The 26,918-nt window shown below is 43.0% G+C and overlaps 1 long non-coding RNA gene across 1 annotated transcript; it reads right to left on the bottom strand.

The window, feature by feature from the left end:
• Positions 1-18,565: 18,565 nt before the first annotated feature.
• On the bottom strand, positions 18,566-26,641 carry LOC108445204. The gene is made up of 2 exons (XR_001859970.1): positions 22,687-26,641; positions 18,566-22,532 (listed from the first exon to the last, which is right to left on the bottom strand). It is a non-coding gene; the product is annotated as an uncharacterized LOC108445204 (long non-coding RNA).
• Between the last annotated feature and the right edge of the window lie 277 nt (positions 26,642-26,918).

Here is a 26,918-nt window from a genome sequence, read left to right as displayed (position 1 = left end):
TATATATATATATATATATACACACATATACATGTATATATTTTCTCCTCAGGAAGGCAACCATCCTCCTGGTAAAGATATATTTTCCCCATTTAATGGGCTGGATTGTGTGTTTCCCAAGCAGACACTGACCTTCAGGGTTCCATAGTCCAAAACTATATCCTGCTGCTCACACATTTGTTGACAGACACTACCAGTACCGTCCTCCTCCTTACACTTTCAACCCTCTCTGTCAGGAATTAGAACATCACTTGGTTCCCCGACTGCCGCCCCCAGAGCTCTGTAGTCACTTTGGATACTCTCAGGTTTTCCAACTGTCATTGAGAGACAGAGACAGAGACAGAGACAGAGACAGAGACAGAGACAGAGACAGACCCTGGTTTGGCACCCACTGCTCAGGCAGTGAGATGTCTTGTGCCTGGACAGAAGGTGATTGCCCCAGGCAGCCACCACGGGTGGAACCGGGACCTGCATACACCCAGAGCTCAGCCTTTGAAACACTAGATCAAATCAGTCCTCCGATGTCACACCACACAATATATACTCTGGTGTGTCTGGGGAGCTTCCACCAGATTTAGTAACAGTGGACTTTGTTTTTCTTGGTGTTTAGTTTAGCATTCAGCCCTCTGCCCTGAAAAAATAGTTCCTCTTCTTTCCCTGAAATAATATGTATGAGTTTAAGTAGATATTTATGCCTATGAACAAAGATTTAAATTGGGTTGGATAGGGCTCAGAAAAACCTGGTCTAGTGGAAGGTGTCCCTGTCCATGACAGGGGAGTTGGAACTAGAGGGTTTTCAAGGTCCCTTCTCAAGCCAAAAGCCAAATCATTCTGTCACATTATAGTTCTATGATTTTATGAACTTATGGCATAGTTACAGGCCTTCAGATAGAGCAGAAGGCACCAGCTTCCATCCCTTTTCCCAGAGGCTGCCCTTGCTGTTCTGCTGGGAACAGACCCTGCCTGCACCTGCATTCTGCATTGCAGCTGGGGCCCAGGGTTCTTGAAGCTGTTGCATGTCTGAGAAGATCCTGTCTATCGCTCCTAGTTCCACTACATATTCATTTTCTTTCTTTGTTTTTTGGTTTGGTTTGGGTTTTGTTTTGTTTTGTTTTGTTTTAGTATGTGGGAGATGTTCTTGTCTTCTGTATGGTTTCTTTGTTACAAAGAGAATGACAAGGAAATTACCTTGGGCTCCTGCATGGTAGGAGACTTTGCAAAAGCTGAAATCACTTATTCATCATAATCTCCTATGAACCTGCACAAAAGGTATTGGAAGCACATTAGAATAAAGTTGTCTTTGTCTAGCTAGCTTGTGATTTTAGGAAAAAATTTATTTGCATACAGGGAAAACAAAAAGCCAGCATACCATTCAAAGGTGGTTGAAACCATGTTTCAGCTCAAAATAGGGTGGCTAATTTCACTGGAGTCTCAGTGCTGACACACAACTCTGCCTTGGGATGTCTTCCTTGTTCTACACCAGGCTTTGGGCAGTGATTTTAGTTGGGGCTCCCTTGTTTTGCGGACAGAACTGGAGAGCTACACAGTTAAAGGAATATTTGCTAAGATACTGTAACCCCAAAGTGATCACAAAATACCATCAACAGAAAGACACTGTGTTATCCACAGCCCACTCCCAGGGCTCCACTGCAGAGTGCACAGGCCCTTCCTTTTCCTCTCAGGTCTGGGCAGAGACCTCACAGGGGTACAAAATGCTGTGGAGTCGAGACTGGTCAGGTGCAGCTTTACCCATGAGGATGGACTAGAAAAGAAGCATTTCAAGGCTTTATTCACATAAGGTGTCAAGTGAGCCTGAGAGTATTAATGAGGCCAACACAACTTCTCTCTCCACTTTGGCACGGATTTTAGAAGATCCTTAGCACCAATTTTGTCCATCCAAAATTGGCATACCCTCCAAGTCAGATATGCTCATGAAGACACCATGCTGTCCAGAAGGAAGGGGAGGTCTGTTCATGGAAGAAACCTCTCTGAGCTCTGTTCTACAGCCTCCCAGGACTCAGTCACAACTGAGAATATAAAAATTACAAATTACAAAACATAATCTCATAACCCTTTCACCTGTGAGACTGCTATTACTTCATGTTTCCTCACTTTGATCTTCCATCACCAACTTTCAGAGATGCTTCCTCTTGTTGCCATGTTACTAGAGCAGTTCAGGCAGTGCCTGCTTGGCAAAGAGGTTCAATTTCTACCCGGGGACTCTGACACAGAATTTTTCCATTTTGCTTGGTGGGTGCAAACAAGCAACTGCTGCCGTCCCAGTCATAGGTATGATGATCTGAACGTTTATCAATCCTGGGACAGAAAACTGCTCATCTTAAAATAACCACTTATTAAAATAAACTTATTGAATAACCAGAAGCTGCTCTCTGCCTGCCACTTTGAGGAGGGGTGAGCCACAGCACAGTCTCTGTGCCTCTTCACCAGTCCACTACTGTTGCTTCTGGCTTGTGATAGCTGGGAATCTGCTCTTCTTTTATTTTTAATACAGGTTCTCTTCCTCTTTTACTAGAGGAAAAAAGACAGGACAACTCAAATAAAGGGCAGGGGACCAGTCTGTCTCCTAATGAGCTGGTGCCAGCATTGGGTAAGAACTTGGAAATGAAGTATTTCCTTTCAGCTGCAATAACACGTTAGTATGTTTTTGTCAACATTACAGAAGATACCACATGAAACACAATTCATTGAGTGTTTCATTTTATTTTGTTTGACAGTATCTCTCTTCTTTTGTTAAAATTAGAGGATACATTATTAGAGGATTAAATTAGAGATAAAATTAGACAATTATGTAACATTTTCTGTTATCATCCTAGTGACTAAAATACTTGGAACATCCCCTGCTACTGCTCAGGAGTTTATGCCAGAAGTAGAGGAGAAAGAGAGGTGGCACTGGCTGGTGCTTTCACAGTACACACTTGTGTCTTCAAAGAACAGGAATATACCAATCCCAGGTATCAAAATGCTCATAAGGTAAATATTTTGTTCCTTGATGGCCAAAGGCTTGGAGTCCCTGAACCATCAGTAGGATTTGCCTTTGAAATATCCTGTAGGATGATTGTTTGAAACTTGGTCACAATTTGTGTTCTTAAATTTGATTTTAAAAGCAATATTCTTCTAACAATAATCACTGAGGTAAGCGTAGGCCCTTCCTATTTGTTAAACATGACTTTTAAACACATTTGTTGTCAAAGAGGGACCCGTTTTGATGCCTGCATGGATTGATTGTCTCAGCATATGCCATCTAAAACCAGGACTGTGTTTGCTTTAAGCATGTGTGCTTCAAAAACAGTCTGGAGCTGTGGCAAACTGTGTATATCCCCTCCCATCCAGTCCTGACTCTGCACCCACCACACCACCCTGTAGCATGGGCTTCCCCCTGAGAGCTGGCATGGGAGATGCTGGCCACATCACTGTTCCTTGAGACGCTCCATGAAGATGGAGAAGGAACCCTCACTGTTATCTGTAATCCTGGACTGAAGGATTACATTCTGCCAAAATCCTGGCTTCTACTGTTCTAGTTAGATACGATATTCCTTCTCCTGTCCCAGTAGTTAAGCTGGGTCTGCTGTCCATGGGGATGGAACTGCAGCATTTCCCTATGGAAATCAGAGGAGGCCATGGGCAGTGTGTCAGGCACAGCAGCTCCTCTGAGGTATTCCCTTGCACCATACATGTATGCTTGCTGCCCATCCAGGTGCACTGGCATCAGATCTCATAAATCTAACATAATTTCAGCTCTAGATACAAGGGGACACCTGCTTTCCTGGGCCTTCAACCTGATGGTCTTTTTAATTGTGTTCTCTCTTATAATTAACACACCTATCCTTACACACAGGCTGTACTTCATATCTTGCACCCCACAGCTGTCAAGAGTGATTTTCATGGTAGCATGGCTTTTTTTGAGGTTGTGTTGGCTCTTAGGAAATTAAATTGGGACTGCCTATAATTGTACTGATACTGAGGTAGTCTCTTCCCAATATTTAACATCTTCCGACACATGCTTTAACCCACATGTACAGTGTTTGCTTTCCTCATTATGCTGTGAGTACCAGGGTGGACTTAGAGAACAGCAAAGACTTTGAGGAGGAGGCTCTAAGGGTGTTGACATTAAATGCAGCTTGCTGTTGTGATGATAAAGGTGAGAAGTTACTGACAGAATTTCCCATTTTAGTGTTTCATTTACCATTTGAAGAGCAGTAGTTTCATGCAACTGCTTGTTACACCACAGGACCAAGCAGATTAAACAAACCTTACATCAATACATTTCCTTTTTCGTTTTGACCATTAGAAGCTAGCAGAAGCTCTTTTCTGCCAAAAGAGATAACATACATCTCTTCTATGAAGAGGATTTTATTTTGTTGAGGGAACAGATCTCCTCTTAATCAAAGGAAAATACTCATCAATAATCAGCTTTTATTTTTTTCTGTGAATATACTTAATGATGTTGGTTGAAAGCCAGTCTCCTCTGAGACAACTTGAAGTCAGCTTGTTTACATGCAGAAGTAACACTTTACTGTATGACTAATTAATTTCCTAATTAGCAGCTGGCAAACTATTATTATTTTTAATTAACTCATCCACCGAGGCTCATTCTGAAACTAGCAACTCTTTATTATAAATATAAAAGTTAGTTCTTGACATTTATGTTATGCCCAGCTAACACAAAAGGCAAGCCCTCCAGAGCTGTGCAAAGCCTGTGCACCACAGACCGTCCATCTGTGTTTGCATGCAAGTGTTGGTGTGCAAATTCCTTCACCCTGACACTGCTGATCTGCACACAACACACGCACGGGTTCATATGTGCATTTTTCAGCATGGTTTTCAGCTCATGGATTTTATGAATGTTTCTTTCAGGTGGTTCAGTGTCTATGTAGCTATAAATCTGTCTATGGCTACAGCTGTGCCCAGAAATGTCTGTGTGTTCTCCTCACCTGTTTGTTAAATGTGAAACTCTCTAAGGTAAGGTTTGCTTTATGGCACATGAACAGCAATCTGTGTCAACAGGCGCAGTCTGATTTGAAAGCAGCGTGAGGATCTTGATTGAATTTAATCTGTTGATCCCCACACACTCTGTTTTTGCAGCTGTGGCGTTTTACAAACTTGCTGTGTCATCTAAGTACCACACAAATATAACTTACTGAGAAGTATGAGGGACCTTACGTCCTCGAGCCACTGAAGAGTTATTAATAGTAGAGTGGTCTACAGCAGCCAAGCTATATTAGACCAAGTCCAAGTCCACCTGAAACCTGGCAAGTGAAAATGTTCTGGGGGATTTATTCCTGTGGAGGAAAGAGCAACCAGAGGAGAAGCAGGACTGGGTCCCTCATCAGAAGGATGAGAATAGAATAAACAAATTTTAGAGAAACAGGGATATGAGGCAAAAAACTAGCCCTGTCTACCATTTGCTTTCATTTCCTCTAGCCTTTTGCCGTTCAGATGTCTCCTGAGGCTGGGAGAAAAGGGAGGGAGGTACCTGTCACCCGCAGAGTGCTCAGAGGTGCTGGAGGACTGGGGCAGGCTCTCCTCCAGAGCCCAGAGATCAGCCAGAGGAGATGGAGGGCAGCTGAAAAATGGAGTAATCTCCTTTCTCAATAACCTTTTCTTGCCTGTCTATCCTCATGTGTCCCCTGCCTGCTCAACCCATCTGACATGCAGACTCTAGTCTGCTGTCAGGGCAATATGCCACCACTTACTCAATTGTGCTCCAGCAGGGTCCTGAAAGGACTTTGGTGTTTTAAGTGCCACCAGGGTGTAAAGCAGCCTTAAAAACCTACAAAAGCCACTAATATTGTTTTGAGGAGTGGGAAGCAGGGATAATCAATTGTAGACTAAAAACTGTGGGGTTTACACAGTTTTTCATCCTGAGAAGCTGCAGCTAGGGAGTGAGGAGCCACCCCAAGAAAGGAATGGTTAGGAAGGTGACCATTAGCAGGGATTTGAGCCCACCTTATACAGACCTAGCTCCAAGCTGAGCTATATATAGCTGTCCTAAACCTCTGGATGCCTTCCATCTGCATCAGATGTGCAGCATGCTGGGCAATGCTACGGCACTGCGGTCCAGCATGGAAAATTCAGGCTTTAAGTAATGGCAGGCTGAGCTTTCTGCTGGGACAGCTTCATTGAAGGAAATTGCTAATCTTGATTGTGCTGGTGACCTTCCTAAGAGCCAGTGGTGCAGCTGTAAGGCCATGCTTGGAGAAGTGGTGGCAGTCAGGGCTGAGTCCCTGTGCCAGCGTGGCCACCATTCCCACATGGAGAAAGGTTTTCTTGCCCCTCCACCACCCAGGTAGTGTTGCATAAGGGATTTACATCTACCCTAGTGCTTTGTGAGATCTGAGCAGCTCATTATTTTTAATAGCTCTGACATCATTATCAGTCATGGGCTTACCACAAGGATAATGGGCTGTTGTTTGCCACTGCCTTTAGTATTAACCCCACAGTGTGGGCACACCCAGCCATGAAGTGTAAGCAATTACAGAGCCTCCATCTTTACCTTAGGGTTACAGTCCACATTTTTAAAATCAGCCTCAGCTCTAGTGTCTCTAACTTGTACTGGAAACATCACGTGCTCTCCAGGCACCTTCTTCCTAATGGGTTTTATGAAAATACCAGCTTCTTTTGTGGCTGAGTAAAGAGGAGAATTTTCTTCTTTGTCATAAATGCCAGAAGACATTGAAATTTTCAGTTGATCAATCAATACAAGAATATTGTTCCTGGGATTTTCTTTTATTATTTTTAAACTAATGTCCCCCTAAATTTCCAGCCCTAATCAATTTTCAACATATTTAATTTTTTTAAACAATAAAATAAAATATTTCCAAGTCTATTTACTGCAATCAAAATCAGAATACACATTGGCATTTGGGTGGTACTTTTAATCTATTTTTCTCCTTATGTAATGACACACATCCCTGTTCAATTAGGTGACTCATCATACACTTCAGCTGTAGTGTGCTCTGAAAAACAGAGCATAATGCGTTCCTAACAATTACATACTTCTTAAAGAAAAGTTACAGTCAACCAAGATTGATAGAAACAAATAAGGTTAAGTCCCACTTATATCATTTAAAATGATAGCGTGGTCTATTTCACCACAGCACTCATTTTAAAAATGGTAGCCCAGTTTGTGATTCATAACCATACCCCCATGTCACATAATTACACATTTAATTCCATTTAGCTACCTACATACATCAGCTTGTTTTTCACCTTTATTGTTCATTCTTTCCTACTTCACCCAGGCTAATGTGGTCCCAGAGCTCTTCTAAAGTAGTAAAAAAGACATGTGTGCTTATTTATTTATTTCTGCATTACTGATTGATTGATTGATTGATTGATAAACTGTGCTTCTAGGCTGCCAGTTTTTTCTGAAATTTGTTGCACACTTAGCCAAAAAGGTCTCACTTTGCTAAACGTACAGCAGAAAGGTCTAGCAGGAGGAATGCATTTCACAGCAGACAGATGGAAACCAGTGCGCCGAGGAGATTTGGATTCACTGGATTCATTCTCTGAGGACATATCTGCTTTTCAGTCTGTCCCAGCACATGGCAACCTGGAGCCACAGCCAGGCTGTACCATGTGGCATATCCCAAGACATCAATGCCATCTCACAACCAGTCATCAGACTGCTTAGTTAGTTTGGCTCTCCTAAGCAAGGAGAATTCAGAAACTGTTTTATGGGAATATTCTTTCATAAAAGAATACAGCCTGCCGGCTGACCAAGAACCAGAAGAAAGTTGTCATCCAAACCCAGGAGACTGGATATTTCAATTGTCAGTATCAGCCCCCTCGACACCTCAAGACAAACCTTACAGGCCTTGGGAATCTAGATTTAGGCTTTAGTTTTACAGAAACTGAGCACCTAGCTGATACTCCCATGTTGCTCCCAGTGGCTGAAATCAAAGTGTGCTGCATAGCACACCATCCAGGGGGCTCATTTCCAGGTGCAAGGCATTGCAAGCCTGTGGGACACTAAATGTGGACCTCTGTGGCATAGCTGTGCATCTAGAGGAACGGGAGACAGCTTTTAGTTTGCTGTAACATGAAAAACAGTGCTTCCACAACTTTGAGATTTATGAGTCCACTGTGTGTATAAGGAAATGAGAGGGACAATGTGTGATGTCAGTTTGAGATTTGCCCTAAGAAAGACATGATAAAAGTCAGATCCAGCCACAAGGCTTTGATCTACAAGATGAAAAGCATTTCAAAGCAATGACAAGTTCAAAGGTATTTACTTAAATATAATAGCTCGTCCTCATTTTTAAGCAGTTGATGAAACAACGGTACAATATTATAAAGAGTTCAGATGACAAATAATGTCAGGGTTAACCATGTGTGGAGGAAGTTGCCAAAATATTAACAAATATAAAAATTACAACTATCAGAGCAGTTCAGGAGATCTGCACAATGGATTTTGTCAATCCTGTCTGGACTGCTCAGACACAGAAATAATGCTGGAATTTTTTTCACACTAATAGACAGATCCTATTTGAATTACTTACTTGTTTATATCCTGTGTAGTGAACTGACATGTTATTCAGATTCAAGATGTAGGAATTAGTTCTGCTCTTCTCTCAGCACATTCATTAAAGCTGATTTATCCTGTGCATTGCTCTTGAGTAGTGTCTTTGGCTATCCCTTTGGCTATCCCTTTTCCCGTGGCATTGCTTCCTCAAGGCTCACTATGACTTGTGCTCAGGGACTGGCAGCTTGACACCCACACAGTAGGGAAGGAATGAGTGGCAGCAAGCCAACAGCACTGGTTGATCACCATGCTGCAAATGAACAACTGCACAGTTTCCATACTTCCTCTGATACACAAATATTGGCATTTGGAAGAAGGGATTGTCAAAAAGCAGATAAGGAGAGGTTCAGTTTAGTAAAACTGATAAACTCATCACACATATTCACAAAGCATTAGTAACTTTCCCCACTCTCATGTGCTAGAAATTTGTGTAGCCACCTGCACTATTAATAAGGATTTTTGGAGTCAGATCCAAAACTGTAGTTACCATTCATACCCAGATTCTCAGAGTACAAACATCACAGCACCAAAGTACCACCTCACCTATGGAGCTTTATTTTAATTAGTCAAATGTCTGCCTCACCTGCAATTTACTCTCTTTCCTCTATACCACATAAAATAGATTAAGGTTAGTTGTACACTAAATATGTCTTTTATTGTGAAACACCCAAAGATCAAGACATTTTGTTGTAACAGTCTTATCATTTATGTTTTCCATAAATTGAGAAGAAATAATGTGAACTTCAGCAAAGACATCTAATAACTCAAATTCATAAAGCTTCTTGGGGAGCAACTTGTATCTTTTAAAAAAAGAATAGCTGACAGATTTTCCCCAAACTGGCTGCAGTGAGGCTTATTCCTATTAAAATAAATCAAGCAAAACAGATCAAATCAGGCTGTACATTACTGACTTACGGAAGTGTTTTCTGTTTTTACCGAAAGTAATTCTTCAAATTTCACTATGAATCAAACTAAATTGTGCATCAGTGGAGGTGGTAGGAAAGCTAAAGGTCAGTGTTTAAAGTCTGCAGCTCCCTAATCTACAGTTCATCTAGAAATCAACCCACCTTGCAATCGAAATCCGTCAGTAGACTAAAGGAAGCAAAACCGCACAAAACAGAACATTTCACTGAGTAACCATTTGAGGAGTGCCCAGCAGGAGCATCACAGCAAGGCTGAATCAGAACTCGACAGCTGGAGAGTGAGTCTTTCCAGGTGGAAGGGATCTTCACCCTTATTTCATTTCTTGAAGTCATCGTTGTGCTCAGGACGGTCCGTGTAATGGTCAGCTTCCAGATTTTAATGGTTGTTAATGCTGCTTGGATGGAACTGTGCACTGCCGCAAACTGTGCAAAGTCAGTGCATGCTGCAACATTTTGCCCAAGATACAAAGGCTCATTTACAGGAGATGTTTACTCAGAGGAGCTTCATCACAGAAGTAGACTGGGGGAATATCACAGAAAGTTAGAGCATGTTGACATAATTAGTCATCAGATGCAGTTTTGAGCATGAGAGTAGATGAAGGGACAGGAAGCATTACCTCCAGCTTTCTGCAGAGTATGCCTTAATGGTGGGGAAAGGAGTGAAATCACTGATCAGGAAAAGGGGGAAGAATGCTAAAGTTAGTATAGATACAGTATCAGAACTATTATCCTAATGATTCATTTCTAAAAAAAATTGAAAAAACTGTTTCAAAAGAAAAAAAATGAAAAGATTTCCACTGTATGAGCTTTAGGACATATTTTGACACACCAGTGATAGAAGATCAATTTATTAAATACAGTTCAATGGATAAAGAAAACAACAGATCTCTAAAACTCAGAGAGCGTCACAACTGAGAAGAATGTGAGAGATGAAAGAGCTTTCATTGCTGCACTGTCATGCTTGGCAATATTAACAATCAAACAAACAAACAAACAGATTGAACAAGAATTGAGCCAAAGTTCCAAAACAGTGATTGAAAGGTGCTAGAGCTTCTGAGGAAAGAAACCCCATTGGAACACTGTGTGGAGGACTTTGGCAGAGGGGAGTGACACGTCACAACAACAAAAAACCAGGCAAACCCTCCCCCCACAACACACACAAACCCCAAACAAAACAACAGACCTGAACCCCCAATAATTAGAGGGAATGAATAGATCCAGAGAAAGATAAATCTACACAATGTACAGGTCACAGAAGCTGGTAAGAGCTGAGAGAAAAAAAATAAAAGGTTGAGCACTGTACTTCTAACCATGTGATGCAGTTAAGAAAAGTTAAATATTTCAATATGGAAATACACCATCCAGGAGTATGGGTTATGGTTTAACTCTAGTCAGCAACTAAACCCCACACAGCTGCTTGATCACTCCCCACCTGTGGGACTGGGGAGAGAATGGGAAGGTTAAAAGCTAGAAAACCTGTGGGTTGAGACAAAGGTTAATAGAAAAAGCAAAAGCTGCCCACAAAAGCAAAGCAAAACAAGGAATTATTTCACTGCTTCCCATGGCAGGCAGGTGTTCAGCCATCTCCAGGAGAGCAGGGGCCCATCACGTGTAACACTTGCTTGGGAAGACAAACGCCATCACTCCAAATGCTCCCTCCTTCCTCCTACTTCCACCCCACTTTATCTACTGAGCATGATGGTCTGGCATGTCCCTTTGGTCAGCTGGGGTCAGCTATCCCAGCTGTGTCCTGTCCCAACTCCTTGTGCACCCCAGCCTGGCTTCTGGTTGGTTGGTTGAGAAGCAGAAAAGGCCTTGGCTCTGTGTAAGCCCTGCTCAGCAGTAACTAAAACATCTCTGTGGTATTGACACTGTGCTCAGAACAAATGCAAAACACAGCCCTACTGGGAAGAAATTTAACTCTATCCCATGCAAAATTGGCCCAGTATGGAAATACCTACCTCTGTTCAGAGCTCCTCCTCTCTGTTCTTTTTTACCCATTCAGGACATGGATGTTCCAGTGCTTTGGGTGTCAAGAGGTACATGATGATGTACCAGATCTGCACATTTCGTGTGGACTCACTGCTTGTCCCTTCTTTTTGGCAAGCTGCCTCCTGAATGAAGATTTCAGGTGAGCTCTGACTGGTGTACCTGATCAAACCATGATGCTCAGCAAAACCTGAGGTTTCTGCTCATTTATAATTTACCTCTGATGTTCTTTTCATTACTGGCTGCAGTACTAGTACCAGATGGGTTTCATGAAGTGTTGCATGTCATCAGGAAAAGGCTTCACTGACAAAAAATCCTCACCTGTCAGAGGAGCTCTGCTATGGTGCTGCAGTAAGGCCAACACATTAGAAAATTGCACAGCCTAAACACTGTGTGGGACAGGCAATTTCTTGGAAAGAAGAGGAAAAGAGCACCACACACCTATCTAAAGCACCCAGAAGGCAAGCTGTCAAGCAACTAGAAATCATCCCCAGCTATGTGAGCATGTAATGGAAGTGCCTGAAGCTTTTTACTCCCGGGCTACCCAAGGCCTTGGAGCCCTGTTTACCATGAGAAAATATCTACAGAGACACCAGCCATGAACTGATCTGTGCAAGCAACTAGGGCTCACAGCTGTATGGTACAGAGCAGGCAGAATAACAGAACCACTTGTTTGCCTTCAGAAAGCACCTGGCCTGGACCTTCCTTCTGTGTGAATGAAGTGAGAGTGTGCCATCATCAAAGAGGCCCGCAGGAAATCTCCAAGAGGCATCTGTTCTGATTTATCCTTATCATTACAGTATGATCCACTGCTACCAGGTAAATGCCCAACTGATCTAATTTTGGAGTACCACCTTATTATTTTACAGATACCTGTAAGCAACACAATATTATTGCACCAACAAGGTGGAATACAGAAAGAGAGGAGGAAGAAGAAGAAGACAGAATTTTTTTCTGACCTCAAAGTCCAGCTTTCAAATGTGAATGCTGTGGTTGTTTCTCAGCTCCCTCTATAGAGGGAAGAATGAGTAAAATAATTACAGACCACCTCTGAGCATTTTTACGTCATAGAATAAAAAAATACCACAGAACATTCACTTATTTATCTTTACAAAGAGGAGCAACTGAGAATAGCTTCAGGCAAACCCCTTCCTGTTTCCACCTCCATAGTTATCTGTAGGAACTTTCTTTCATACACTGTATTTTTCTGAGGTTTTATGTTATCATATATTGCTAAATACATGGTGACCCAATATTTCCCTCAGTAAGTAGCTGAGAGCTTTGCAACTTTTACAGCTTTCCTGTAGGAGTGTTATAGATCAAAGCAGGTTATTCCAGCTCTAGTGGATTTTTGTTACATCAGAGCCCATTGCATTCCTCTCTTGTGCTTGCAGCCACTACTTTGGTTAACAAGACATGCTCCAACATAAAATAGCCTGAAGTGTAACATTGTGGTTTTGTAAAAGCAGGGCCTTGATGCCCACTCTTGTGTAGAATAACTTCCCAATCAACAGCTTTAGAAGAAAAACCCCCAAAATTGTCAGTTCTACTTTTTCCGAAAAGAAAGTTTCTATATGCCTATGTAACAATCCTCAAAATTAGCTGAGGACCCTTTGCACACCTTGTGTGACAGGTACATGTGGCTGTCCAACTGCACAGTGTGTGGGACACACAGTCTCTGTGCAGCCCCAAATTTAGCACACCAATTCAGATATAATCTAGATATATTCTACACTAGTTACATTCTACACAGACAAGAAATGGTGAACTCAGTGCAAAGTTGGCTGGGTGTAATTACCCAGCCTGAGTTACCTAGAGGTCCTGAATGATGTTCAAGCAGCAATCTGGCTTTGAACTCTGGTGGACATGTGTGCTGGGCAGTAGACATGGATGGTGTTTTCAAACTAGGATGTTAGCTAGCAAACTGTTAGTGGAGATCAGCAGATTAGGAACCCCATCTATATCACCTAAGAAAGTTTCATGCCTTTTGCTGGTCCACAGAGAAAAAAAAGTCACTGTTTCTTACCTGGTGTGTAGGAATAGAGAGCACTTTTAGCACATAGGGAGCCACAATCTTAAAAGTTACCTTGTGGCCTTTCAGTACTTAAAAGGGGCTTATTAAAAAAGAGGGAGACAGACTTTTTGCAAGGGCAGGTAATGGTAGGACAAGGGGGGACATTTTTAAACTAAAAGAGGAGAGATTTAGAGTGAGGGCTAAGAAGAGATTCATTACTCAGAGTGGAGAGACACTGGCACAGGCTGCCCAGAGAAGCTGTGGTTGCTCCATCCCTGAAAGTGTCCAAGGCCAGGCTGGATGGGCCTTTGAGCAACCTGCTCTGGTGGGGTTTGGAACTAGATGACCTTTAAGATCACTTCCAACCCAAACCATTCAGTGATTCTAGTATTCTGTGATTCACTAGGTGTGTTCCCATGATAGCCAAAAGGGGTGTGTTTTTCCAGCCATGCTAGCTCTGTGCAGTTATGGCAGAAGCAGTCCTAACACTTAATAAAAGCTTGTAAGGAAGCTGGGATGCTTGACACCAGGTTAAGCTGGCCATAAAGGGCCTAGATTTTCCCACACCCTTCACCTTGGTTAGCCAAGTATATCATAAATCAGACTCCAGACACAGATTGGAGTGTCTAGAAAAGCACGGAAACTTATACCCACCAGCCTTCTCTACCACAGCACACTCAGGGCCTCTGCCCTAGGGGAAAAAAGTACTTAAAGAATGTGGTTACGTGGTGATTAAAATACAACGTGCAATTACATGGCAGGTCTAGAACTCAGTTGGACAAGGATTTGATAACAAGAGCATGTAAACAAAAACATAACTTTGATGGTTCCTGTCCTGGAAGGGTGGGAGTGGGGCTTGAAATCAAAGCTTTCCTGGTCTAGAGCACTTCTGAGGACAAAGGCTTTGGGGCAGCCTCCAGACCTTGGTGGAAAACCATGCAGTGTTGCTCCGATTTGCAAAGCACCTGATCTGCAGGAAGGGGAGATGACCCAGCCACCAGCCCCTGCCACTACAGTCCTGGAGTTCAGCCCTGAAAGCCAGCAGCCATGCTCACCAGGCAAACCAGCCTCGCAGACACAGCTGCGTGTGAAAAGTCTGGCATGCAAAGGGCTTTTGATGCAAAGATTTAAAGTTGTCATTAATTACAGAGACAGTTTTTCCATCTCCATTATATCCAGAGCACATATTAGAAGAGATAATTCCTTCTGGAATGCAATTACGCTGTAAAATTGTTATATTAAAAACAATCCATTAATAAAATGCTTATTCTGGTCTTTTATGCAGCAATACCATTTTGAAACAAGGAATTGCTCTGTGTTCAGTGCCAATGTACATATATGTTCCTTTTATTTTAGAAAAGGATTTAGGAACTGGTTCCCAAGTAGCTGTGATAATTGTCTGTTTTCTGCTATCTTTCTAGTGTTCCACCAACTGAATCTTCCCCCAGCTGTGTGAGTATATTGGATCCAACCTGCCCTGCAGGAAAAAGATAAATACTTTTTCTGGTTAAGAAAAATGGAAATGCATGGTATTTTCTACTGATACTGAAGACTTGCTTTATTATTTTTTACTAGGAAAAAAATATCTGCTTAGAAACATGACTCATATTGCAGGCAAGGAGTAGTTTACGGCTGGCAGCTCCCCTCCATTTAGTGTTGTCCCCTGTGGAACAAAGGAGAAACATTAAATTCTCACTCCCAGTTTCTCAGAAGAGGGAAAATGTGGCATTAGGTCTCAGCTGAGCCCTCACTGGTACTTGGACCTCAAATCCAGCAATGCATTAAAGTAGATGTCAGTTAAGCTGGGAAAGTAGGAGGAGAAGAAGGAGGAGGAGGAGAAGAAGAAAAAGGAACTATTTGTGTAGCCATTGAGGAATGTTACTGGGATACAATTATCAGATGTATCTCTCTGCTCTTAGCAAGAGGAATATTTTAAAAAGAACTAAAAGACAGTGTAGAAGGTATGGGGAGTAGGAAACATGCTGCATATTTGATAAGAACAGGGAATGATGTATTTAGCCTAAAGAACCATCCAATCTTTTATTTTCCCAGAAGGATTAAAGCAGGCGCTACTAATAGGGTTTAACTCTTGTTAGTACTGAGTAAATATGTATTTCTAAAGACTGAAATAACTATAAAACTGTCATCTCCTATGAGGAATGACTTCAGAGTGCAAGCACAGCCTCTTCTATCTCTCCTTCACACACTGTTGCTCCGTGCTAACCCCAGCCCTCCAACCCCCACTGTGTGTTGTTCACACATTCTTTCTTATGCCAAAACACAGCGTCTCATTGAGACAGTGAGCCAGGAAAAGAACTTTTCTGGACAGTCTGATGATTAGCCCCAGCTAAACTGCCTAGGTGTGGAGGGTCCTGGACCCTCCACTGCCTCTCACAGCCCTGTGCAGACCATTGCATGCCATCTCTTTCAGTGCACCCAGTGAGTGCCCCGTGGTCTCTAACTCCTGCTCCCATTGCAGTGTCCGTGGTGTTTTCTATAGTCAGCTACGTTAAATTTCCCAGACTGCTTACTATGCTGCTGTTTATTTGCCAGAGCTGGAATAATTTCAGTCCTAGCTGACTCAAAAGCTTCACTGAAGCGTCTCTGCTCCAGCTCAGTCCTCAGTGGAGAATAAGCACAACAGGTAGAATTTCACGAGCAACCCACACAAAGCTCCCACAGAAACCAAAGGTACTTTCTGGGATACATTGTAGAGTCTGCTCAGTGAGGAAACCCGTGCTAAATATAACAACAAATTGCTGCTTAATGAGTAAGACTTCATTTGGCAGAAAGGATTCCTCCACCGACTTCATTGGCATAAACACTGAAGGTGTAGGAAGCCTTGTAATGGAGAGGGTAAGGAAGGGGGAGTAGCAGGGTGGGATTGGGGTGTTGTCTGGAAGTAAATAGTCAAGCAGGTCCTTCAATATTTTCGGAACCTGAACAAGTTAATGCATTTTCATAGAAAGACAGGAAAATGCCTAAACGCAAGACAGTCTTTTCAATGTGACAAATGCAGTGGAATAAAATGTGTTTACTGCATACTATTCCTATAGGAAATAAGTGCCTTTCTATAGAAATAAAATGGTATTGCAAATATTTTCCATGGGAAATCACACATAGAGCAACTGATTTTGAATGGCAAGATTTATTAAAGGGGAAGAAAAAAAAAGGAAGTTGCTAGGAGATCTTGTGTGAGAAAGACTGAGTAGCTTGTTGTATTTAGAAAATAAAAGCTAAAGATGCTAAAGAAGACATGAAAACACCACTGCTCATAGTCATTATGCAGTTGCGTAGTGGCTTGGGGAATCTCAATTCTGGCAGGTTAAAGTGGAACTGGGGGTCAAATTTTCTCTCCAGTGGAGAAATCTGTGCAGGGAAGTTGAAGCTGCTGCTCAGTGCCTGGTGTCCTTGCAGACATCTGTGTCCTTCCCAGCTCTAAGGAAGTTTGCTCTGTTTGCACTTGGTTAGTATGAATGCAAATTGGCAGCCTTCATTCCAGGTCTGTGTTTTGTGGATGCCTGAAATAATTGCATATAGGCTTGAAAAACAGGAAATCTAATTATTGGAACGTTGGAATTAATAAAATAGGTGGCTGAGAATGCAGCTTGTAAACAACTAGATAATGGGCCAATCAGGAGGATGTCTGGAGTCCATCAAAGGGCTGTCTGAGGTATTTTATGACAAAGATATCCAAATATAGCACTTGAAGGTCTACAGCATAAACTGAACACATGGTGCTGCTAATGACAGGTGCTGGAGTATATGCTTCACCTAAGGATAAAATAATTACCTGGTTAAAAACACATGCTAAATGCATGCTAGATGGTAACAACAAAAAGGCATGATGCAAACTATCAAGAATTGAATAAACCCAAGTCCTGGGGAGCCAGTGCTGTCACCTGCCTCTGTGGCATTCGCCTCCTTCACCAAAACCCAGGTGCTGCAGGTTGCTCAGATGTGGCAGGACGGCAGTACCCAGTGCCCAGGCAGCTGGTTCCTTGCATCTTTGGTAGGCATGCAGGAGCTCATCCAAAAAAACCTCAAAGCCATGCAACCTTGAGTATCTCCTCCTGAAAGCACCTCGGGTGGACAGGGAGGGGAAAGGGGGTGCAGGGGAGGGGAGGGAGCCGCTGCCCTGCCATTGACCTGGTACAATTAGTCACTGCTGGGACAGCTCATTCTGCCAGGGGGTGTGAGAGGAGGGAAGGGAGGACTGAGTTGGAAAAACACACAAAGGCAGAGCTGTTCACAGCCAGACAGGGTTAATCCCAGTGGGGCTTATGCTTCTTCCCACTCCTTCACCCCTAGAAACTCCAGAAAACTCAGACTGACTACAAAAACACACATGGACAACAAAGAATTATTTATGCAGGCACAGCAGAAGAGAAGTTTTTCAATGACACGAGCTCTGCTGTCAGAGTCAGAGCTGCCAGGGCACAGCCATGTCATGTACAGGGGTGCTGTAGCCTGCATGTGGGGATCTTGGCAAAAATATGGGCTTAGGCCATACTAAAGAGATAGGGTGTTTGTTGCCAGGGATGTAGCTTTGTCTTTGGGGAGGGGGGGAAAAAAGTGTATAGCTGATTAACCCCAAAGGTGTTGGAGCAAGGAGGTTTTCTCCAGACCCTAGCAGACAGACTGCTGGTTCTGGGGGCTGAAGGTCCAAATTCTTGCAGTGAATGTGTTAGGCTGTTGCTTCCTTTCCTCCTGGAGATGTTCCTCGCTGCCTGGATGATTCAGTACCTCCAGATGGCAGCATGGCAGGCTGGGGGACAGCAGGCTCTGGGTGTTCACCTGAGGCACGAGCATCGAGTTCAAAGCTGCGCCCCAATTAACAGGTGCCAACAGAGAGTGAAACTGCTCTGGTCTATATCCCTCATTCTGCAGCTGGGGCAGAGAAGGACTCTGCACTGCCATCTGCTCACCCTTCCCTCCCTTTTCCCTGTCAAACTTTAATGTTTGGTGGTCCATTCTCCTGTCGTGCAGGAAGACAACTGAAAAGCTGGAAGAAGGTGAACAGCATGTATTCTAGAGGATTTACATTCTAGTAAGGAAAACTTGCATCAGACACAAAAGTATCAGTACACTGCATTTCATAAAAGGATAGTGACCTTTTACTTTCAGTAAAATACAGTAAGAAGGAATTGAGGCACAGTGAAAAATTTTAAAACGCAATACATTATACTTAGTCTGTTACCCTGTTCTTTCTCCCTAAAGGGTTAAAACGCCTTTTATGAGATGAAGAAAGTTAATATAATTTATCCTAGAAATTACGATTACTATAGTAGAGAAATCAGGGCAAGTATTTTTATTCATGCCCACATTTTAGCAATGACAATTTACTTTTCTAATGCCCATGGGACCCCGCTGAAGAGCTGTAAATGATATTATCAGCCATGCCTCAGCGCATCAATGCCACACACACACACACACACACGAGTGGCATCCTGGCAGGGCAGCAGAACAAAGAGAGCCCAAGCAGGATAGCAGGAAGAATCCTTTATATCCTACAGCTTTGTGTGTTACTTTTCCAGCTGCAGGTCAGTTGTCAGTGGGGCAACACCAGGGGTGAATTTATCTGCTATCTACAGAACTTTTCAATAGCCACATTGCTGCTATCACTTTATTTATTACCACTTGAAGACAATCATGGCATATGGGATGTACTGAACACAGAAATCCTCTAATTATTCACCAAATGCTGGGAAACTTGTAGGTGGCTCAGTATTCAAGCAAACAGCACTTGCAGCTCACAATTACTAGCAGGATGCCATGTACAAGTCCACAGTGTATTTGGGAAATTAGTAGGTACTAAGCATGGATCAGGAGAGGTGAAAAATTTCGGATTTTTCTATATCCTGAATATGTCCTGAATGTGTAATGGTTTGCTCCGAGCATGTTTATAACACCAGGTCTTCAGCTCTTTAAGGAAGTGCCTATCTCTTAGGATGGGCATAGGTACATTCCAACTAAAGCATGATCTTGACATATATGGGCTCCCAAAAATCTAGCTATTGTAGTGGACATTAATGAATAAATTAAACACAGGCTAGTCTTGTCACAGAAAGCTGTGTATAAAAATGTTAGCCTCTGAATAAATGCTATGCTCTATTGATTGAAAAATGTGCAAACAGAAGATTTCAAGTTGACAACTCACCTTTTGTGGGATATACAAAGAGGAATATAGGGTATGATAAATCCCATGTCGAAGGATTTTTTAGGAAGTCCCGAGGGGAAATGAGATCATAAGAGCAACTGGGAAAGTGTCATAGAAAAGTAAGGGGGATATCCTGCAATATAGGTTATGACAGCTGGGACTGAGTATGTTATTTCAGATCTACTTAAATTGGTTTAAGATGGTTTTGCCTCAGACTGAACTAGAAAAATAAATTGGGAAGGAGCTGCTTTCCTGGCTCTGAAGAGGGTGGGGAAGAGGGTGGGGAAAGCCAGGTGGCTTGGGATGTGCAGAAGGTATTTTGGGAGCTACAGATTAAAAGAAGACAGAATTCTTGCTACTGTGTCATATTGCAGGGACAGTTGCCATAGCATCATTCGCTCTAAGAATAGATTTCTATAGCCCAGCAGCAGGTCAAAATATTCGTAAGAGTGAGGATTTTTTTCAAGGCCAATTCAACCAAAATGCAGGTCCCTGTCCAGAACTGCTAAGAAGCACATAAGGTAACTCACAGAACCTAGCCCCAAACTAGAACAAATTGGGGCAACTAGGACACAGCCATGTGGTGTCTGACAAGAGCTTTCACAAAAATCAAAGCAGTCGTTCTGTCTTGCCTGAATCTTTAACTGGTAGACAAAGAAACAGGGCATGGATTGCGAATGAAAGCAGAAGATTTTGTAAAAGAGGGGTATGTCTGAGACAGAACAATGATCCAAAACGATTTTTCCTCTCATCCACTGATTTTTCCCTCATAGGGAGCTTGGCAGCTCTCTGCACTCCTTATGGTGCAGAAAAGAGATTTCTGAGCTCAAATCAGGACTCTGTCTGTCCTGTTGTCTCCAAAACGTGGCTGGCAGTCCAGCTGTCCCAGTCAGAAGCAGATCAAGGGCATCATGACACAGCTGCCATTTTAGGCACAGAAATAACTTGCCCCAAAGCAGGAGTTTGGAGGCAGCAGCTAGAAGCAGGTTGCCTAATTAAGCTTGCATTGTGCATTGATGCAGCATGGGAACTGTCCTTGCTTCCCCAGCAACTATGAGACAGAGTTAAAAAGATGTTGAGCAGCACAAAACAGTTTCCAACACTGTGGTAAAACAGAATCTGATCAGGGAGACACACTGCTTATAACAGACTTTCTGCAATGCACTCGATCTGACTTCATTCCCTCACCCACATGTGACTGCATACCTGGGCCACACCATCAGGGCAACTGCACAAGCATCTCTCATGACATGGAGAGGGTTTGAAAGGTGGAACTCAGACTGTTCTTTGGGAAGAAGAATGAAATATGATGACATTCTCCATAAAAACAATCTCTTTTTTCACTTTGGACACTTCTGAAATATGACAATATTCATTTATGAGTATCACAGTTTCACACCTCAATCACACATTTGATTACACCCAAGAGACTTATGGCAGAAACAGGCAAGCTATGGGCAGAGAATACTTCCTCCTCCTTAGCAGTTCTGGGGGATTACAGCGGAAAAATCAAGAATGAAATAAAAGGGTTAGCAAGAAGGAAAAGGCAAGCAGTAGAGTCTGTCACCTTTAGGGAATATCAATTAAACACAGACACCCTATGGAAAAATGGCGATACACTCTGTGCCTCTGAGCACTACTGCAGAACAAGTAGCTTATTCTGTGCAGAGGATCTGTTAATTGCTTATCTACCACCCCCATCAGAAGATCATAATTTCAAAACTAGGGTCTATAAAATAAATGCGATGGCCAGGGGCTTAATACTGCAGGCTTAAATCTGCAGGTTGTTCTTAAAACTCACCAATGCAATTAAATCTTCTTAGTATTCTTTCCTGATGTGTTTGAGCTACACATGACCTTGCCACAGCATTAGCATGATGAAACACTTTTTATTTCATCACTGTCATGTTCACATAAAGACATTTGCTGACTGTATGTAACTGTTTCATGAACGTCTGTATGGTGCATCTCTTTCTGTTTACCCACACATTTCTATACCAGCTCACCTTTTATTCAATTAAATATCATCATTTTAGAGGTTGATATAAGCTGGGCTGCAGTGCCAGCCACGTACACCAAAAGGATTTCCCATAGGGCATGTAAAAGAAGCCAAAGTGGGATATGGACATGTCCTTAAGTTTTTGTGTCTTAGTGCTTGTCTTATTGAAGAAGTTGTCAGTGTACTGAAAGAGGCCCTTGGGAGAAAGCCAGAAAATGCTATGGGCAAAAAATGCCCCAGAATATGCTATTGGCAAAACACATGTCTTCCTCTTAAACACAACTGAACTCATCAGTCCCATGAAATGCACCACTCTGCTTGTGGTGGCATGTAGCTAGGGTGATTTTGATAGCACAGCTCTAAAATAGAAGTCAGTACATTCATTGTGGGGATTTCTTGTTATTTGGAATGTCCCATAAAAAGTTCATCTTTAAAGTTACGTAGGAGTGTGAAGAAATGGATGCTCTCAGGATATGAAGTTCTTTGCAACCAGTATGAAGGTTTAGCAAGCTAGGAGCAAGCACACAGGATGTGGGTAGGAGTAGAAAACTAAAAAAAGTAAGCCAAAACAGACCCAGTCAGGTCATGTCTCCAAAGGTGGTGTATCTGGGCTGAAACCACGGCCTTCTGCAGGACAGATGACTGCAGGAAGAGAGGAGTCACTGGAAGCAGGCCTACAGCTCCTTGCAGAAAAATCATTGCCTCAGCTGTGTGTGAGATAGGGTCAGGAACCTGTAAAACCACTTAGCTGCTGTTACTCTGACTGCAGCATGGCCTGCGCCGAGTGGTGCTGGGCATGACCAGAGTGCAGCGTGCTGCTCGGTGCTGCAAGGCTTCAGAGTGGAGACAGGCAGCAGCCCCTGAGCAAGCCAGCAAATCCAAATTACAGACTGATGTTAAACCTGCAGCCATCCTCACTAATTTATTTTTTAAGTTGTTGCCCTGTCTTTCTAAGAGACACAAGGCTTGCTGTATCATTGGGAATGTACCTGCTCATGGTGCTGTGGTGGGGTGGGAGGTGTGGAGACCCATCCCCAGTACACACAGATGTTAAACCTGCAGCCATCCTCACTAATTTATTTTTTAAGTTGTTGCCCTGTCTTTCTAAGAGACACAAGGCTTGCTGTATCATTGGGAATGTACCTGCTCATGGTGCTGTGGTGGGGTGGGAGGTGTGGAGACCCATCCCCAGCACCAGCCCTTCTTACAAGGACATCTCAGTGGAGAGGTGGATAGCCCCCCTGCACCCTTTAATTTGGTGGGTTTATCTGTGGGCTTCTTGCTTCCCAACTGGTAGCTCTACCAGAGATTAGAGGTAATTTTTGTGTACATGATTATGGTACCGTGAAATCTAAAGATCAGTTTGCAGGAAATGTAGTGATGATGCTACTAATTATTAATACATATATTCTGATTTATTCCTTCTATAGAAATGACAGAGAAACATCTTTATCCCCAGATACCTGAAATCAAATGAATGTATACATGTGAAGGAAAAATAAAGGTCTCCTCCAGATTATGGAGACAACACACCTCATTTCCCTGTAACCAGTGACTTTGCCCCTTATGGGAGTGCCATACTCCGAATCTTGTCAATCTTTGCTATGGACTCCTCAGACAGTTTTCTTTTTCTGATACTTTCCTGTTTCCTCTTCCACCTTTCCTCCCTCCTTTGCCCTCAAGCTCTTTCTCCACTGCTCAGGAATGTGCAGAGTTAACAGCTCCATCACTGTCACTTGTCCCTGCTGCTTTTCCCAATCACCTGTCCCGGTTTCTGTGTACACCTCATGCTGAATTAGTGGTGAGGGGAGGTGCTAAGCTTGAAGGCAGCAGTGGGGAAGCAACTGAATTTGCAGCCATAGCCTTGGGAGACCAAACTCATGTGGTGAATATTCCCAATACATATTGCTGCTGGTGATCAGAGGAGAGAAAAGCACTTATTGTTTTCCTTTCATGCTCCTGGCTCTCCCAGTGATATTTTTGTTCACTGTGTTTTTTCTGCCTCAAATTACACAATTCACAGGAAGTCTTCTCATATAAGAGATTGTTGAGTAAATAACTGTTTACACAAATCAGCTGCAGGCTTAAAGATGTCACATACTGAGAGAACTCAGCTGCATCTTCTTGTCATATCCTGTTGGTTAAATTATGTTAAGATGCTGAGACAGTGAGTCCATTGGACTGGATTTCAGTCCAAGGAAATCTTCATTGTTTTCTGTTTTAGCATCACTGAAACATACCTGATGGGCAGAGGACTTGTCCTATGGTTTTATAAAAGTAGCATTATTATTTACAGAACAACACTCAGGGCAACAAGCAAACATGGCCTATGTGAAGATCTGATGGTACTACTTTTCTGTACTAGGGCAAATAAACAAAGTACTGATGGAAATTTATTTTTGTGCATCTGTGTAGGGCAATTAAAAAAATTCCAGAAGTCATCAAAGAAAGCACCTTTGTGACTCTCCACAAACAACTTCTCTTCTTGAAACTTCAAAATGTGATCCACTGGAAATGGGTAAAGAAAGTTTTATACACAAGAAACACTTACCAGCCCTGAATGGCATGACATTTGGCAAACTGCTTAGTCAATTCAACGAAGAAATAAGGAAATTTAAACAACTTGAAAATTTTGGAAATAGCGTCAGCCCTGTTTTAACAGTATTGTCACAACAGAAACTTCTTAAACAGAGAAATTTCATTTTTAAATGCAGTGTTTCCACATTTTTATTCAGACACAAGTTTTGATTTTTTATTCCCCCAATTTGGCTGACCTAGATTTCACCTAAGTGCCTAATATCTTTCTGGAGAACGGGGGTTACAGCAGCTGACCAAACTGTGGGAGCTGACTTGTTAAAAACCAAGCCAGACAGGCAGCAGGAGCTTGCCATCTAGGTCAAAAGCAATCTGGGTTAGCAAGCGTACTTTTCCAGCCACACAGGATTATGCCAGTTTTGCTCTTTTGCAAAAGGCACAGGAGGTCTGCCAAAGTGTAGTTCTAAAACTGCTTGCCAAAAATGACATTTCAAGTCAAAATTTAAAGTCTTAAAATTTTTGGTCCTAGGAAGACAAAAAAAAGTCTCAGAAAAAAACCAGCAAACACAGATGTGTTTCAGTTCAGTTGCAGCCTGTCCTTCCACCATAATGCATGACCCAGCAGCAGGGTCATGCATTATGATCACCCTGGGTCAAGCTGACGCAGTACCTTGAATAGTCAACACTTAACGGGAGACCTAAATACAAGTTTTGAAAGTTTTCTACAGGACGAAAAAAAAAAAAATGGAATACAATGAGACAAAAATGCATAGACTATAATCATTCATAGTCTATAAATGCATATATTTGAGAGTAGGGGAGGACAGTGCTTTCCAAGTATTGCATAGTATGGTTTTGAAAGTACAAGGAAAATGCCCTATTAAAGGCTAGTGGAAAAGAGCAGAGACACATGCTGCCTTTATCTTTTTGCTCCACAGGAGTGGTAAACAAGGAACACCTGCAGCACTTTCCACAGCATCCCTTTCCACATGTGCCTGGTGGAGAGGCCTCTGGCACCCCAGGCAGATGCTGTGCTCTGAGCACCATGAGAAGCACCGACACCCAGATCCAGGTGGTTCCGTGAGCTGACATTGCCATCGCACACTGAACAGCTGATCTCAGGCATCACAGCCCCATTTACTGAAGCCTCCTGAAGGCCATCCTCTATGCTCTCAAAAGTAACTAGAACTTTTTACATTTATGTTTGACTTTCTAGCTGGATTAGCACCAGCTGCTTCCATGCCATGTGTCACCCCAGTGACAGCATCACCAAGGAGGCCACCAAGCCTTTTGCACATGTGATCTCACCATGTCGGGGAACCTTGGCTGGAAGCTCCAACCAAGCCAGGGCTGCAGTCAGAGAGCACGGCTATTACAGCTATTACCCTTTGATGCCTGCCTGGAGAGGAAACAACTGTCTAGTGCATGCTTCTGCTCAGCAAAGTGGTTGGGTAAGAAACACAGTTTTGTCTGTGTTAGTGCCCAGCATATCCTTGGGTGTCCTTACCGTAGATGATCGCCACTGTGGCAGCACTGATTATAAACCTGTTTGCAAGATGGGATTCAGCCCTACTAAAGCACAAATACTAAAGCTGTGGATGATCTCAGCTGAGGACTCACAGAAATAAGGGCAGCCTTAATCTCCCTGAGGAACACAGACGGAGTCACACAGTTGGAAATAGCATGCACGCAGTAAACAAGTGCAGCATTAGCTGCCCTCCATCCACATGCCAGCACTACCTGGCCAGTGCAAGGGGCATCTCAGGCCCCTGACACCCACCCACATATGCCCCAGGCACTCAGTTTCCCCACCAAGCATCAGTTGTGTCTTTGCTGTGCGAGTGCTGCATTTCCACGCAGAACTTCACCTCTGCTGTCACAGGTAGTGAGAAGCGTTGTTACATCATGTGCTCTACTGACAGCTTAGCAATTTGGGAAAGCTGGAATCATCTGCAGCAATCAGCCACTATCCCAGGAACACACTGTCCTGCACTGACCAGAAATTCAGCTGAGCTCTTAATGGCCAACCCACTGTAACTGATGCTTCCATTGCTTACTGAAATAACTATTACAGCCTGTTCTTGCTGTTTTAGCATAGTAACTGAGTATCTTATGAGAAACTGCCTTTTTGCAATTTGCAAATTTGTTTCTATGCTTTAACTTGCATTAAGGAGAACTAAAGGAATGGGATTATCAGCAGCTCGGGCAGAGGTCCGCTGCTGGCTGGGCTTTTTCACAGGCTGTATCCAGCCAAACTTCCCCAGCCTGTCAGTTTGCTCAAGAGATCAGCACTGACACTGCCGGCCGTAGAAAAGCGAGCTTTGACCTGACACAAATCCAGTGCAAGCTGATGGGGTGGTTTGAGTGATCTGGATGTAGTAGCACCCACATCAGGGTGCTACACACATCAGCAGAAGGAAGCTGCTGTGTAGGCACTGGTGGGAGAAACAAGTCCTTCTATGCACTTCAAAATCGTTTATTGAATAGAGCCCTGTCTGTTTGCTCAAGAGATCAGCACTGACACTGCCGGCCGTAGAAAAGCGAGCTTTGACCTGACACAAATCCAGTGCAAGCTGATGGGGTGGTTTGAGTGATCTGGATGTAGTAGCACCCACATCAGGGTGCTACACACATCAGCAGAAGGAAGCTGCTGTGTAGGCACTGGTGGGAGAAACAAGTCCTTCTATGCACTTCAAAATCGTTTATTGAATAGAGCCAAGAATTAGCACTTAAGGCAGTCTTCAACCTGAATA

This window comes from Corvus brachyrhynchos, unplaced genomic scaffold (genome assembly GCF_000691975.1).
Source record: "Corvus brachyrhynchos isolate BGI_N302 unplaced genomic scaffold, ASM69197v1 scaffold90, whole genome shotgun sequence".
Lineage (NCBI taxonomy): Eukaryota > Metazoa > Chordata > Aves > Passeriformes > Corvidae > Corvus > Corvus brachyrhynchos.
This window is presented reverse-complemented; position numbering and strand designations above follow the sequence as displayed.